The following is a 14890-nucleotide window of genomic DNA, read 5'->3' on the forward strand; positions in this document are numbered from 1 at the left end:
CTACCTGCCACCAAAAGTGAAAAAAAAGAAAAGAAAAACTTTTGTGCAAGGCAAAGTGACATGTGCAAATGTTATCTTGTGACGCCAGCGGATTTTGCCGAATTTTGCGAATCTGCATAAACCACTCCCACCGTTTGACCACACCCATTCAAGTGTCCGGTCAAGTGCAAGTTCAGAAATAAATTTATGCCCAAAAATTTTAAAAGAATTCAATGCATTTAAAATTGAATAAAATGGCAGCAAATCAGACACTTTGCAGCAGTAATGTCATTTGCAATCAATCAATCAATCAATCAATCAATCAAAGAAAATAATTAATGAAGTACCTTTCAGGTAGAGTCAGTCACAGCATCAGGCCACGTCCAACTGTCAATTTTCTCTTTGCTAGCTTGCCAGGTGCAGCAATCTTCTCTGTTGGTCGGTCAGTCCTCTGTCTCTTTCTTTCAACTGAATTGGAAAGGGGTGCACCGATCCTGGAAGTAATGCAATACCAGGTCAATGCGTGGAGTGGACAGAGCAAGCTCCGATTCCAGCTCCCTGTTCTAAAAATCCATTTAATATATGGTCCCCAGATAGGGGACGTATCAGATATTAAACTGATAAGAACAGATACTACACTTGATCTTAGCCAGAAGGCCGAGAAGCGATGGCAAGCGCTCGGCACCTGTTCTGGCGCCCTTCCGTGTTCACTGTGCACCGCTCAAGGTGTGCACCATGCTGCTGCAGCCCTATTTTGTTTTTTTTTTTGTTTTTTTTTCCTTTCCCTTAATGAAGTAGAAATCAATTAGCTTGTGCAGGTTTTCCCTACCTGCCACCAAAAGTGAAAAAAAAGAAAAGAAAAACTTTTGTGCAAGGCAAAGTGACATGTGCAAATGTTATCTTGTGACGCCAGCGGATTTTGCCGAATTTTGCGAATCTGCATAAACCACTCCCACCGTTTGACCACACCCATTCAAGTGTCCGGTCAAGTGCAAGTTCAGAAATAAATTTATGCCCAAAAATTTTAAAAGAATTCAATGCATTTAAAATTGAATAAAATGGCAGCAAATCAGACACTTTGCAGCAGTAATGTCATTTGCAATCAATCAATCAATCAATCAATCAATCAAAGAAAATAATTAATGAAGTACCTTTCAGGTAGAGTCAGTCACAGCATCAGGCCACGTCCAACTGTCAATTTTCTCTTTGCTAGCTTGCCAGGTGCAGCAATCTTCTCTGTTGGTCGGTCAGTCCTCTGTCTCTTTCTTTCAACTGAATTGGAAAGGGGTGCACCGATCCTGGAAGTAATGCAATACCAGGTCAATGCGTGGAGTGGACAGAGCAAGCTCCGATTCCAGCTCCCTGTTCTAAAAATCCATTTAATATATGGTCCCCAGATAGGGGACGTATCAGATATTAAACTGATAAGAACAGATACTACACTTGATCTTAGCCAGAAGGCCGAGAAGCGATGGCAAGCGCTCGGCACCTGTTCTGGCGCCCTTCCGTGTTCACTGTGCACCGCTCAAGGTGTGCACCATGCTGCTGCAGCCCTATTTTGTTTTTTTTTTTGTTTTTTTTTCCTTTCCCTTAATGAAGTAGAAATCAATTAGCTTGTGCAGGTTTTCCCTACCTGCCACCAAAAGTGAAAAAAAAGAAAAGAAAAACTTTTGTGCAAGGCAAAGTGACATGTGCAAATGTTATCTTGTGACGCCAGCGGATTTTGCCGAATTTTGCGAATCTGCATAAACCACTCCCACCGTTTGACCACACCCATTCAAGTGTCCGGTCAAGTGCAAGTTCAGAAATAAATTTATGCCCAAAAATTTTAAAAGAATTCAATGCATTTAAAATTGAATAAAATGGCAGCAAATCAGACACTTTGCAGCAGTAATGTCATTTGCAATCAATCAATCAATCAATCAATCAATCAAAGAAAATAATTAATGAAGTACCTTTCAGGTAGAGTCAGTCACAGCATCAGGCCACGTCCAACTGTCAATTTTCTCTTTGCTAGCTTGCCAGGTGCAGCAATCTTCTCTGTTGGTCGGTCAGTCCTCTGTCTCTTTCTTTCAACTGAATTGGAAAGGGGTGCACCGATCCTGGAAGTAATGCAATACCAGGTCAATGCGTGGAGTGGACAGAGCAAGCTCCGATTCCAGCTCCCTGTTCTAAAAATCCATTTAATATATGGTCCCCAGATAGGGGACGTATCAGATATTAAACTGATAAGAACAGATACTACACTTGATCTTAGCCAGAAGGCCGAGAAGCGATGGCAAGCGCTCGGCACCTGTTCTGGCGCCCTTCCGTGTTCACTGTGCACCGCTCAAGGTGTGCACCATGCTGCTGCAGCCCTATTTTGTTTTTTTTTTTGTTTTTTTTTCCTTTCCCTTAATGAAGTAGAAATCAATTAGCTTGTGCAGGTTTTCCCTACCTGCCACCAAAAGTGAAAAAAAAGAAAAGAAAAACTTTTGTGCAAGGCAAAGTGACATGTGCAAATGTTATCTTGTGACGCCAGCGGATTTTGCCGAATTTTGCGAATCTGCATAAACCACTCCCACCGTTTGACCACACCCATTCAAGTGTCCGGTCAAGTGCAAGTTCAGAAATAAATTTATGCCCAAAAATTTTAAAAGAATTCAATGCATTTAAAATTGAATAAAATGGCAGCAAATCAGACACTTTGCAGCAGTAATGTCATTTGCAATCAATCAATCAATCAATCAATCAATCAAAGAAAATAATTAATGAAGTACCTTTCAGGTAGAGTCAGTCACAGCATCAGGCCACGTCCAACTGTCAATTTTCTCTTTGCTAGCTTGCCAGGTGCAGCAATCTTCTCTGTTGGTCGGTCAGTCCTCTGTCTCTTTCTTTCAACTGAATTGGAAAGGGGTGCACCGATCCTGGAAGTAATGCAATACCAGGTCAATGCGTGGAGTGGACAGAGCAAGCTCCGATTCCAGCTCCCTGTTCTAAAAATCCATTTAATATATGGTCCCCAGATAGGGGACGTATCAGATATTAAACTGATAAGAACAGATACTACACTTGATCTTAGCCAGAAGGCCGAGAAGCGATGGCAAGCGCTCGGCACCTGTTCTGGCGCCCTTCCGTGTTCACTGTGCACCGCTCAAGGTGTGCACCATGCTGCTGCAGCCCTATTTTGTTTTTTTTTTTGTTTTTTTTTCCTTTCCCTTAATGAAGTAGAAATCAATTAGCTTGTGCAGGTTTTCCCTACCTGCCACCAAAAGTGAAAAAAAAGAAAAGAAAAACTTTTGTGCAAGGCAAAGTGACATGTGCAAATGTTATCTTGTGACGCCAGCGGATTTTGCCGAATTTTGCGAATCTGCATAAACCACTCCCACCGTTTGACCACACCCATTCAAGTGTCCGGTCAAGTGCAAGTTCAGAAATAAATTTATGCCCAAAAATTTTAAAAGAATTCAATGCATTTAAAATTGAATAAAATGGCAGCAAATCAGACACTTTGCAGCAGTAATGTCATTTGCAATCAATCAATCAATCAATCAATCAATCAAAGAAAATAATTAATGAAGTACCTTTCAGGTAGAGTCAGTCACAGCATCAGGCCACGTCCAACTGTCAATTTTCTCTTTGCTAGCTTGCCAGGTGCAGCAATCTTCTCTGTTGGTCGGTCAGTCCTCTGTCTCTTTCTTTCAACTGAATTGGAAAGGGGTGCACCGATCCTGGAAGTAATGCAATACCAGGTCAATGCGTGGAGTGGACAGAGCAAGCTCCGATTCCAGCTCCCTGTTCTAAAAATCCATTTAATATATGGTCCCCAGATAGGGGACGTATCAGATATTAAACTGATAAGAACAGATACTACACTTGATCTTAGCCAGAAGGCCGAGAAGCGATGGCAAGCGCTCGGCACCTGTTCTGGCGCCCTTCCGTGTTCACTGTGCACCGCTCAAGGTGTGCACCATGCTGCTGCAGCCCTATTTTGTTTTTTTTTTTGTTTTTTTTTCCTTTCCCTTAATGAAGTAGAAATCAATTAGCTTGTGCAGGTTTTCCCTACCTGCCACCAAAAGTGAAAAAAAAGAAAAGAAAAACTTTTGTGCAAGGCAAAGTGACATGTGCAAATGTTATCTTGTGACGCCAGCGGATTTTGCCGAATTTTGCGAATCTGCATAAACCACTCCCACCGTTTGACCACACCCATTCAAGTGTCCGGTCAAGTGCAAGTTCAGAAATAAATTTATGCCCAAAAATTTTAAAAGAATTCAATGCATTTAAAATTGAATAAAATGGCAGCAAATCAGACACTTTGCAGCAGTAATGTCATTTGCAATCAATCAATCAATCAATCAATCAATCAAAGAAAATAATTAATGAAGTACCTTTCAGGTAGAGTCAGTCACAGCATCAGGCCACGTCCAACTGTCAATTTTCTCTTTGCTAGCTTGCCAGGTGCAGCAATCTTCTCTGTTGGTCGGTCAGTCCTCTGTCTCTTTCTTTCAACTGAATTGGAAAGGGGTGCACCGATCCTGGAAGTAATGCAATACCAGGTCAATGCGTGGAGTGGACAGAGCAAGCTCCGATTCCAGCTCCCTGTTCTAAAAATCCATTTAATATATGGTCCCCAGATAGGGGACGTATCAGATATTAAACTGATAAGAACAGATACTACACTTGATCTTAGCCAGAAGGCCGAGAAGCGATGGCAAGCGCTCGGCACCTGTTCTGGCGCCCTTCCGTGTTCACTGTGCACCGCTCAAGGTGTGCACCATGCTGCTGCAGCCCTATTTTGTTTTTTTTTTTGTTTTTTTTTCCTTTCCCTTAATGAAGTAGAAATCAATTAGCTTGTGCAGGTTTTCCCTACCTGCCACCAAAAGTGAAAAAAAAGAAAAGAAAAACTTTTGTGCAAGGCAAAGTGACATGTGCAAATGTTATCTTGTGACGCCAGCGGATTTTGCCGAATTTTGCGAATCTGCATAAACCACTCCCACCGTTTGACCACACCCATTCAAGTGTCCGGTCAAGTGCAAGTTCAGAAATAAATTTATGCCCAAAAATTTTAAAAGAATTCAATGCATTTAAAATTGAATAAAATGGCAGCAAATCAGACACTTTGCAGCAGTAATGTCATTTGCAATCAATCAATCAATCAATCAATCAATCAAAGAAAATAATTAATGAAGTACCTTTCAGGTAGAGTCAGTCACAGCATCAGGCCACGTCCAACTGTCAATTTTCTCTTTGCTAGCTTGCCAGGTGCAGCAATCTTCTCTGTTGGTCGGTCAGTCCTCTGTCTCTTTCTTTCAACTGAATTGGAAAGGGGTGCACCGATCCTGGAAGTAATGCAATACCAGGTCAATGCGTGGAGTGGACAGAGCAAGCTCCGATTCCAGCTCCCTGTTCTAAAAATCCATTTAATATATGGTCCCCAGATAGGGGACGTATCAGATATTAAACTGATAAGAACAGATACTACACTTGATCTTAGCCAGAAGGCCGAGAAGCGATGGCAAGCGCTCGGCACCTGTTCTGGCGCCCTTCCGTGTTCACTGTGCACCGCTCAAGGTGTGCACCATGCTGCTGCAGCCCTATTTTGTTTTTTTTTTTGTTTTTTTTTCCTTTCCCTTAATGAAGTAGAAATCAATTAGCTTGTGCAGGTTTTCCCTACCTGCCACCAAAAGTGAAAAAAAAGAAAAGAAAAACTTTTGTGCAAGGCAAAGTGACATGTGCAAATGTTATCTTGTGACGCCAGCGGATTTTGCCGAATTTTGCGAATCTGCATAAACCACTCCCACCGTTTGACCACACCCATTCAAGTGTCCGGTCAAGTGCAAGTTCAGAAATAAATTTATGCCCAAAAATTTTAAAAGAATTCAATGCATTTAAAATTGAATAAAATGGCAGCAAATCAGACACTTTGCAGCAGTAATGTCATTTGCAATCAATCAATCAATCAATCAATCAATCAAAGAAAATAATTAATGAAGTACCTTTCAGGTAGAGTCAGTCACAGCATCAGGCCACGTCCAACTGTCAATTTTCTCTTTGCTAGCTTGCCAGGTGCAGCAATCTTCTCTGTTGGTCGGTCAGTCCTCTGTCTCTTTCTTTCAACTGAATTGGAAAGGGGTGCACCGATCCTGGAAGTAATGCAATACCAGGTCAATGCGTGGAGTGGACAGAGCAAGCTCCGATTCCAGCTCCCTGTTCTAAAAATCCATTTAATATATGGTCCCCAGATAGGGGACGTATCAGATATTAAACTGATAAGAACAGATACTACACTTGATCTTAGCCAGAAGGCCGAGAAGCGATGGCAAGCGCTCGGCACCTGTTCTGGCGCCCTTCCGTGTTCACTGTGCACCGCTCAAGGTGTGCACCATGCTGCTGCAGCCCTATTTTGTTTTTTTTTTTGTTTTTTTTTCCTTTCCCTTAATGAAGTAGAAATCAATTAGCTTGTGCAGGTTTTCCCTACCTGCCACCAAAAGTGAAAAAAAAGAAAAGAAAAACTTTTGTGCAAGGCAAAGTGACATGTGCAAATGTTATCTTGTGACGCCAGCGGATTTTGCCGAATTTTGCGAATCTGCATAAACCACTCCCACCGTTTGACCACACCCATTCAAGTGTCCGGTCAAGTGCAAGTTCAGAAATAAATTTATGCCCAAAAATTTTAAAAGAATTCAATGCATTTAAAATTGAATAAAATGGCAGCAAATCAGACACTTTGCAGCAGTAATGTCATTTGCAATCAATCAATCAATCAATCAATCAATCAAAGAAAATAATTAATGAAGTACCTTTCAGGTAGAGTCAGTCACAGCATCAGGCCACGTCCAACTGTCAATTTTCTCTTTGCTAGCTTGCCAGGTGCAGCAATCTTCTCTGTTGGTCGGTCAGTCCTCTGTCTCTTTCTTTCAACTGAATTGGAAAGGGGTGCACCGATCCTGGAAGTAATGCAATACCAGGTCAATGCGTGGAGTGGACAGAGCAAGCTCCGATTCCAGCTCCCTGTTCTAAAAATCCATTTAATATATGGTCCCCAGATAGGGGACGTATCAGATATTAAACTGATAAGAACAGATACTACACTTGATCTTAGCCAGAAGGCCGAGAAGCGATGGCAAGCGCTCGGCACCTGTTCTGGCGCCCTTCCGTGTTCACTGTGCACCGCTCAAGGTGTGCACCATGCTGCTGCAGCCCTATTTTGTTTTTTTTTTTGTTTTTTTTTCCTTTCCCTTAATGAAGTAGAAATCAATTAGCTTGTGCAGGTTTTCCCTACCTGCCACCAAAAGTGAAAAAAAAGAAAAGAAAAACTTTTGTGCAAGGCAAAGTGACATGTGCAAATGTTATCTTGTGACGCCAGCGGATTTTGCCGAATTTTGCGAATCTGCATAAACCACTCCCACCGTTTGACCACACCCATTCAAGTGTCCGGTCAAGTGCAAGTTCAGAAATAAATTTATGCCCAAAAATTTTAAAAGAATTCAATGCATTTAAAATTGAATAAAATGGCAGCAAATCAGACACTTTGCAGCAGTAATGTCATTTGCAATCAATCAATCAATCAATCAATCAATCAAAGAAAATAATTAATGAAGTACCTTTCAGGTAGAGTCAGTCACAGCATCAGGCCACGTCCAACTGTCAATTTTCTCTTTGCTAGCTTGCCAGGTGCAGCAATCTTCTCTGTTGGTCGGTCAGTCCTCTGTCTCTTTCTTTCAACTGAATTGGAAAGGGGTGCACCGATCCTGGAAGTAATGCAATACCAGGTCAATGCGTGGAGTGGACAGAGCAAGCTCCGATTCCAGCTCCCTGTTCTAAAAATCCATTTAATATATGGTCCCCAGATAGGGGACGTATCAGATATTAAACTGATAAGAACAGATACTACACTTGATCTTAGCCAGAAGGCCGAGAAGCGATGGCAAGCGCTCGGCACCTGTTCTGGCGCCCTTCCGTGTTCACTGTGCACCGCTCAAGGTGTGCACCATGCTGCTGCAGCCCTATTTTGTTTTTTTTTTTGTTTTTTTTTCCTTTCCCTTAATGAAGTAGAAATCAATTAGCTTGTGCAGGTTTTCCCTACCTGCCACCAAAAGTGAAAAAAAAGAAAAGAAAAACTTTTGTGCAAGGCAAAGTGACATGTGCAAATGTTATCTTGTGACGCCAGCGGATTTTGCCGAATTTTGCGAATCTGCATAAACCACTCCCACCGTTTGACCACACCCATTCAAGTGTCCGGTCAAGTGCAAGTTCAGAAATAAATTTATGCCCAAAAATTTTAAAAGAATTCAATGCATTTAAAATTGAATAAAATGGCAGCAAATCAGACACTTTGCAGCAGTAATGTCATTTGCAATCAATCAATCAATCAATCAATCAATCAAAGAAAATAATTAATGAAGTACCTTTCAGGTAGAGTCAGTCACAGCATCAGGCCACGTCCAACTGTCAATTTTCTCTTTGCTAGCTTGCCAGGTGCAGCAATCTTCTCTGTTGGTCGGTCAGTCCTCTGTCTCTTTCTTTCAACTGAATTGGAAAGGGGTGCACCGATCCTGGAAGTAATGCAATACCAGGTCAATGCGTGGAGTGGACAGAGCAAGCTCCGATTCCAGCTCCCTGTTCTAAAAATCCATTTAATATATGGTCCCCAGATAGGGGACGTATCAGATATTAAACTGATAAGAACAGATACTACACTTGATCTTAGCCAGAAGGCCGAGAAGCGATGGCAAGCGCTCGGCACCTGTTCTGGCGCCCTTCCGTGTTCACTGTGCACCGCTCAAGGTGTGCACCATGCTGCTGCAGCCCTATTTTGTTTTTTTTTTTGTTTTTTTTTCCTTTCCCTTAATGAAGTAGAAATCAATTAGCTTGTGCAGGTTTTCCCTACCTGCCACCAAAAGTGAAAAAAAAGAAAAGAAAAACTTTTGTGCAAGGCAAAGTGACATGTGCAAATGTTATCTTGTGACGCCAGCGGATTTTGCCGAATTTTGCGAATCTGCATAAACCACTCCCACCGTTTGACCACACCCATTCAAGTGTCCGGTCAAGTGCAAGTTCAGAAATAAATTTATGCCCAAAAATTTTAAAAGAATTCAATGCATTTAAAATTGAATAAAATGGCAGCAAATCAGACACTTTGCAGCAGTAATGTCATTTGCAATCAATCAATCAATCAATCAATCAATCAAAGAAAATAATTAATGAAGTACCTTTCAGGTAGAGTCAGTCACAGCATCAGGCCACGTCCAACTGTCAATTTTCTCTTTGCTAGCTTGCCAGGTGCAGCAATCTTCTCTGTTGGTCGGTCAGTCCTCTGTCTCTTTCTTTCAACTGAATTGGAAAGGGGTGCACCGATCCTGGAAGTAATGCAATACCAGGTCAATGCGTGGAGTGGACAGAGCAAGCTCCGATTCCAGCTCCCTGTTCTAAAAATCCATTTAATATATGGTCCCCAGATAGGGGACGTATCAGATATTAAACTGATAAGAACAGATACTACACTTGATCTTAGCCAGAAGGCCGAGAAGCGATGGCAAGCGCTCGGCACCTGTTCTGGCGCCCTTCCGTGTTCACTGTGCACCGCTCAAGGTGTGCACCATGCTGCTGCAGCCCTATTTTGTTTTTTTTTTTGTTTTTTTTTCCTTTCCCTTAATGAAGTAGAAATCAATTAGCTTGTGCAGGTTTTCCCTACCTGCCACCAAAAGTGAAAAAAAAGAAAAGAAAAACTTTTGTGCAAGGCAAAGTGACATGTGCAAATGTTATCTTGTGACGCCAGCGGATTTTGCCGAATTTTGCGAATCTGCATAAACCACTCCCACCGTTTGACCACACCCATTCAAGTGTCCGGTCAAGTGCAAGTTCAGAAATAAATTTATGCCCAAAAATTTTAAAAGAATTCAATGCATTTAAAATTGAATAAAATGGCAGCAAATCAGACACTTTGCAGCAGTAATGTCATTTGCAATCAATCAATCAATCAATCAATCAATCAAAGAAAATAATTAATGAAGTACCTTTCAGGTAGAGTCAGTCACAGCATCAGGCCACGTCCAACTGTCAATTTTCTCTTTGCTAGCTTGCCAGGTGCAGCAATCTTCTCTGTTGGTCGGTCAGTCCTCTGTCTCTTTCTTTCAACTGAATTGGAAAGGGGTGCACCGATCCTGGAAGTAATGCAATACCAGGTCAATGCGTGGAGTGGACAGAGCAAGCTCCGATTCCAGCTCCCTGTTCTAAAAATCCATTTAATATATGGTCCCCAGATAGGGGACGTATCAGATATTAAACTGATAAGAACAGATACTACACTTGATCTTAGCCAGAAGGCCGAGAAGCGATGGCAAGCGCTCGGCACCTGTTCTGGCGCCCTTCCGTGTTCACTGTGCACCGCTCAAGGTGTGCACCATGCTGCTGCAGCCCTATTTTGTTTTTTTTTTTGTTTTTTTTTCCTTTCCCTTAATGAAGTAGAAATCAATTAGCTTGTGCAGGTTTTCCCTACCTGCCACCAAAAGTGAAAAAAAAGAAAAGAAAAACTTTTGTGCAAGGCAAAGTGACATGTGCAAATGTTATCTTGTGACGCCAGCGGATTTTGCCGAATTTTGCGAATCTGCATAAACCACTCCCACCGTTTGACCACACCCATTCAAGTGTCCGGTCAAGTGCAAGTTCAGAAATAAATTTATGCCCAAAAATTTTAAAAGAATTCAATGCATTTAAAATTGAATAAAATGGCAGCAAATCAGACACTTTGCAGCAGTAATGTCATTTGCAATCAATCAATCAATCAATCAATCAATCAAAGAAAATAATTAATGAAGTACCTTTCAGGTAGAGTCAGTCACAGCATCAGGCCACGTCCAACTGTCAATTTTCTCTTTGCTAGCTTGCCAGGTGCAGCAATCTTCTCTGTTGGTCGGTCAGTCCTCTGTCTCTTTCTTTCAACTGAATTGGAAAGGGGTGCACCGATCCTGGAAGTAATGCAATACCAGGTCAATGCGTGGAGTGGACAGAGCAAGCTCCGATTCCAGCTCCCTGTTCTAAAAATCCATTTAATATATGGTCCCCAGATAGGGGACGTATCAGATATTAAACTGATAAGAACAGATACTACACTTGATCTTAGCCAGAAGGCCGAGAAGCGATGGCAAGCGCTCGGCACCTGTTCTGGCGCCCTTCCGTGTTCACTGTGCACCGCTCAAGGTGTGCACCATGCTGCTGCAGCCCTATTTTGTTTTTTTTTTTGTTTTTTTTTCCTTTCCCTTAATGAAGTAGAAATCAATTAGCTTGTGCAGGTTTTCCCTACCTGCCACCAAAAGTGAAAAAAAAGAAAAGAAAAACTTTTGTGCAAGGGCAAAGTGACATGTGCAAATGTTATCTTGTGACGCCAGCGGATTTTGCCGAATTTTGCGAATCTGCATAAACCACTCCCACCGTTTGACCACACCCATTCAAGTGTCCGGTCAAGTGCAAGTTCAGAAATAAATTTATGCCCAAAAATTTTAAAAGAATTCAATGCATTTAAAATTGAATAAAATGGCAGCAAATCAGACACTTTGCAGCAGTAATGTCATTTGCAATCAATCAATCAATCAATCAATCAATCAAAGAAAATAATTAATGAAGTACCTTTCAGGTAGAGTCAGTCACAGCATCAGGCCACGTCCAACTGTCAATTTTCTCTTTGCTAGCTTGCCAGGTGCAGCAATCTTCTCTGTTGGTCGGTCAGTCCTCTGTCTCTTTCTTTCAACTGAATTGGAAAGGGGTGCACCGATCCTGGAAGTAATGCAATACCAGGTCAATGCGTGGAGTGGACAGAGCAAGCTCCGATTCCAGCTCCCTGTTCTAAAAATCCATTTAATATATGGTCCCCAGATAGGGGACGTATCAGATATTAAACTGATAAGAACAGATACTACACTTGATCTTAGCCAGAAGGCCGAGAAGCGATGGCAAGCGCTCGGCACCTGTTCTGGCGCCCTTCCGTGTTCACTGTGCACCGCTCAAGGTGTGCACCATGCTGCTGCAGCCCTATTTTGTTTTTTTTTTTGTTTTTTTTTCCTTTCCCTTAATGAAGTAGAAATCAATTAGCTTGTGCAGGTTTTCCCTACCTGCCACCAAAAGTGAAAAAAAGAAAAGAAAAACTTTTGTGCAAGGCAAAGTGACATGTGCAAATGTTATCTTGTGACGCCAGCGGATTTTGCCGAATTTTGCGAATCTGCATAAACCACTCCCACCGTTTGACCACACCCATTCAAGTGTCCGGTCAAGTGCAAGTTCAGAAATAAATTTATGCCCAAAAATTTTAAAAGAATTCAATGCATTTAAAATTGAATAAAATGGCAGCAAATCAGACACTTTGCAGCAGTAATGTCATTTGCAATCAATCAATCAATCAATCAATCAATCAAAGAAAATAATTAATGAAGTACCTTTCAGGTAGAGTCAGTCACAGCATCAGGCCACGTCCAACTGTCAATTTTCTCTTTGCTAGCTTGCCAGGTGCAGCAATCTTCTCTGTTGGTCGGTCAGTCCTCTGTCTCTTTCTTTCAACTGAATTGGAAAGGGGTGCACCGATCCTGGAAGTAATGCAATACCAGGTCAATGCGTGGAGTGGACAGAGCAAGCTCCGATTCCAGCTCCCTGTTCTAAAAATCCATTTAATATATGGTCCCCAGATAGGGGACGTATCAGATATTAAACTGATAAGAACAGATACTACACTTGATCTTAGCCAGAAGGCCGAGAAGCGATGGCAAGCGCTCGGCACCTGTTCTGGCGCCCTTCCGTGTTCACTGTGCACCGCTCAAGGTGTGCACCATGCTGCTGCAGCCCTATTTTGTTTTTTTTTTTGTTTTTTTTTCCTTTCCCTTAATGAAGTAGAAATCAATTAGCTTGTGCAGGTTTTCCCTACCTGCCACCAAAAGTGAAAAAAAAGAAAAGAAAAACTTTTGTGCAAGGCAAAGTGACATGTGCAAATGTTATCTTGTGACGCCAGCGGATTTTGCCGAATTTTGCGAATCTGCATAAACCACTCCCACCGTTTGACCACACCCATTCAAGTGTCCGGTCAAGTGCAAGTTCAGAAATAAATTTATGCCCAAAAATTTTAAAAGAATTCAATGCATTTAAAATTGAATAAAATGGCAGCAAATCAGACACTTTGCAGCAGTAATGTCATTTGCAATCAATCAATCAATCAATCAATCAATCAAAGAAAATAATTAATGAAGTACCTTTCAGGTAGAGTCAGTCACAGCATCAGGCCACGTCCAACTGTCAATTTTCTCTTTGCTAGCTTGCCAGGTGCAGCAATCTTCTCTGTTGGTCGGTCAGTCCTCTGTCTCTTTCTTTCAACTGAATTGGAAAGGGGTGCACCGATCCTGGAAGTAATGCAATACCAGGTCAATGCGTGGAGTGGACAGAGCAAGCTCCGATTCCAGCTCCCTGTTCTAAAAATCCATTTAATATATGGTCCCCAGATAGGGGACGTATCAGATATTAAACTGATAAGAACAGATACTACACTTGATCTTAGCCAGAAGGCCGAGAAGCGATGGCAAGCGCTCGGCACCTGTTCTGGCGCCCTTCCGTGTTCACTGTGCACCGCTCAAGGTGTGCACCATGCTGCTGCAGCCCTATTTTGTTTTTTTTTTTGTTTTTTTTTCCTTTCCCTTAATGAAGTAGAAATCAATTAGCTTGTGCAGGTTTTCCCTACCTGCCACCAAAAGTGAAAAAAAAGAAAAGAAAAACTTTTGTGCAAGGCAAAGTGACATGTGCAAATGTTATCTTGTGACGCCAGCGGATTTTGCCGAATTTTGCGAATCTGCATAAACCACTCCCACCGTTTGACCACACCCATTCAAGTGTCCGGTCAAGTGCAAGTTCAGAAATAAATTTATGCCCAAAAATTTTAAAAGAATTCAATGCATTTAAAATTGAATAAAATGGCAGCAAATCAGACACTTTGCAGCAGTAATGTCATTTGCAATCAATCAATCAATCAATCAATCAATCAAAGAAAATAATTAATGAAGTACCTTTCAGGTAGAGTCAGTCACAGCATCAGGCCACGTCCAACTGTCAATTTTCTCTTTGCTAGCTTGCCAGGTGCAGCAATCTTCTCTGTTGGTCGGTCAGTCCTCTGTCTCTTTCTTTCAACTGAATTGGAAAGGGGTGCACCGATCCTGGAAGTAATGCAATACCAGGTCAATGCGTGGAGTGGACAGAGCAAGCTCCGATTCCAGCTCCCTGTTCTAAAAATCCATTTAATATATGGTCCCCAGATAGGGGACGTATCAGATATTAAACTGATAAGAACAGATACTACACTTGATCTTAGCCAGAAGGCCGAGAAGCGATGGCAAGCGCTCGGCACCTGTTCTGGCGCCCTTCCGTGTTCACTGTGCACCGCTCAAGGTGTGCACCATGCTGCTGCAGCCCTATTTTGTTTTTTTTTTTGTTTTTTTTTCCTTTCCCTTAATGAAGTAGAAATCAATTAGCTTGTGCAGGTTTTCCCTACCTGCCACCAAAAGTGAAAAAAAAGAAAAGAAAAACTTTTGTGCAAGGCAAAGTGACATGTGCAAATGTTATCTTGTGACGCCAGCGGATTTTGCCGAATTTTGCGAATCTGCATAAACCACTCCCACCGTTTGACCACACCCATTCAAGTGTCCGGTCAAGTGCAAGTTCAGAAATAAATTTATGCCCAAAAATTTTAAAAGAATTCAATGCATTTAAAATTGAATAAAATGGCAGCAAATCAGACACTTTGCAGCAGTAATGTCATTTGCAATCAATCAATCAATCAATCAATCAATCAAAGAAAATAATTAATGAAGTACCTTTCAGGTAGAGTCAGTCACAGCATCAGGCCACGTCCAACTGTCAATTTTCTCTTTGCTAGCTTGCCAGGTGCAGCAATCTTCTCTGTTGG

At 41.8% G+C, this 14890-nt stretch overlaps 18 non-coding genes across 18 annotated transcripts; all 18 read right to left on the reverse strand.

Moving 5' to 3' along the window:
• Nucleotides 1–457: 457 nt before the first annotated feature.
• On the reverse strand, nt 458–648 carry LOC142188331 (U2 spliceosomal RNA). Its single transcript, XR_012712833.1, has one exon. It is a non-coding gene; the product is annotated as a U2 spliceosomal RNA (small nuclear RNA).
• A 613-nt stretch (nt 649–1261) lies between these two features.
• On the reverse strand, nt 1262–1452 carry LOC142188332 (U2 spliceosomal RNA). The gene has a single exon (XR_012712834.1). It is a non-coding gene; the product is annotated as a U2 spliceosomal RNA (small nuclear RNA).
• Nucleotides 1453–2065: 613 nt separating this feature from the next.
• Nucleotides 2066–2256, reverse strand: LOC142188333 (U2 spliceosomal RNA). Its single transcript, XR_012712835.1, has one exon. It is a non-coding gene; the product is annotated as a U2 spliceosomal RNA (small nuclear RNA).
• Nucleotides 2257–2869: 613 nt separating this feature from the next.
• LOC142188334 (U2 spliceosomal RNA) lies at nt 2870–3060 on the reverse strand. Its single transcript, XR_012712836.1, has one exon. It is a non-coding gene; the product is annotated as a U2 spliceosomal RNA (small nuclear RNA).
• A 613-nt stretch (nt 3061–3673) lies between these two features.
• On the reverse strand, nt 3674–3864 carry LOC142188336 (U2 spliceosomal RNA). Its single transcript, XR_012712838.1, has one exon. It is a non-coding gene; the product is annotated as a U2 spliceosomal RNA (small nuclear RNA).
• Nucleotides 3865–4477: 613 nt separating this feature from the next.
• Nucleotides 4478–4668, reverse strand: LOC142188337 (U2 spliceosomal RNA). Its single transcript, XR_012712839.1, has one exon. It is a non-coding gene; the product is annotated as a U2 spliceosomal RNA (small nuclear RNA).
• A 613-nt stretch (nt 4669–5281) lies between these two features.
• LOC142188338 (U2 spliceosomal RNA) lies at nt 5282–5472 on the reverse strand. Its single transcript, XR_012712840.1, has one exon. It is a non-coding gene; the product is annotated as a U2 spliceosomal RNA (small nuclear RNA).
• Nucleotides 5473–6085: 613 nt separating this feature from the next.
• Nucleotides 6086–6276, reverse strand: LOC142188339 (U2 spliceosomal RNA). The gene has a single exon (XR_012712841.1). It is a non-coding gene; the product is annotated as a U2 spliceosomal RNA (small nuclear RNA).
• A 613-nt stretch (nt 6277–6889) lies between these two features.
• On the reverse strand, nt 6890–7080 carry LOC142188340 (U2 spliceosomal RNA). Its single transcript, XR_012712842.1, has one exon. It is a non-coding gene; the product is annotated as a U2 spliceosomal RNA (small nuclear RNA).
• A 613-nt stretch (nt 7081–7693) lies between these two features.
• On the reverse strand, nt 7694–7884 carry LOC142188341 (U2 spliceosomal RNA). Its single transcript, XR_012712843.1, has one exon. It is a non-coding gene; the product is annotated as a U2 spliceosomal RNA (small nuclear RNA).
• Nucleotides 7885–8497: 613 nt separating this feature from the next.
• LOC142188342 (U2 spliceosomal RNA) lies at nt 8498–8688 on the reverse strand. The gene has a single exon (XR_012712844.1). It is a non-coding gene; the product is annotated as a U2 spliceosomal RNA (small nuclear RNA).
• A 613-nt stretch (nt 8689–9301) lies between these two features.
• Nucleotides 9302–9492, reverse strand: LOC142188343 (U2 spliceosomal RNA). The gene has a single exon (XR_012712845.1). It is a non-coding gene; the product is annotated as a U2 spliceosomal RNA (small nuclear RNA).
• Nucleotides 9493–10105: 613 nt separating this feature from the next.
• Nucleotides 10106–10296, reverse strand: LOC142188344 (U2 spliceosomal RNA). The gene has a single exon (XR_012712846.1). It is a non-coding gene; the product is annotated as a U2 spliceosomal RNA (small nuclear RNA).
• A 613-nt stretch (nt 10297–10909) lies between these two features.
• Nucleotides 10910–11100, reverse strand: LOC142188345 (U2 spliceosomal RNA). Its single transcript, XR_012712847.1, has one exon. It is a non-coding gene; the product is annotated as a U2 spliceosomal RNA (small nuclear RNA).
• A 614-nt stretch (nt 11101–11714) lies between these two features.
• On the reverse strand, nt 11715–11905 carry LOC142188348 (U2 spliceosomal RNA). Its single transcript, XR_012712849.1, has one exon. It is a non-coding gene; the product is annotated as a U2 spliceosomal RNA (small nuclear RNA).
• Nucleotides 11906–12517: 612 nt separating this feature from the next.
• LOC142188349 (U2 spliceosomal RNA) lies at nt 12518–12708 on the reverse strand. Its single transcript, XR_012712850.1, has one exon. It is a non-coding gene; the product is annotated as a U2 spliceosomal RNA (small nuclear RNA).
• A 613-nt stretch (nt 12709–13321) lies between these two features.
• Nucleotides 13322–13512, reverse strand: LOC142188350 (U2 spliceosomal RNA). The gene has a single exon (XR_012712851.1). It is a non-coding gene; the product is annotated as a U2 spliceosomal RNA (small nuclear RNA).
• Nucleotides 13513–14125: 613 nt separating this feature from the next.
• Nucleotides 14126–14316, reverse strand: LOC142188351 (U2 spliceosomal RNA). Its single transcript, XR_012712852.1, has one exon. It is a non-coding gene; the product is annotated as a U2 spliceosomal RNA (small nuclear RNA).
• Between the last annotated feature and the right edge of the window lie 574 nt (nt 14317–14890).

Source organism: Leptodactylus fuscus, unplaced genomic scaffold, assembly GCF_031893055.1.
Source record: "Leptodactylus fuscus isolate aLepFus1 unplaced genomic scaffold, aLepFus1.hap2 HAP2_SCAFFOLD_421, whole genome shotgun sequence".
NCBI lineage: Eukaryota > Metazoa > Chordata > Amphibia > Anura > Leptodactylidae > Leptodactylus > Leptodactylus fuscus.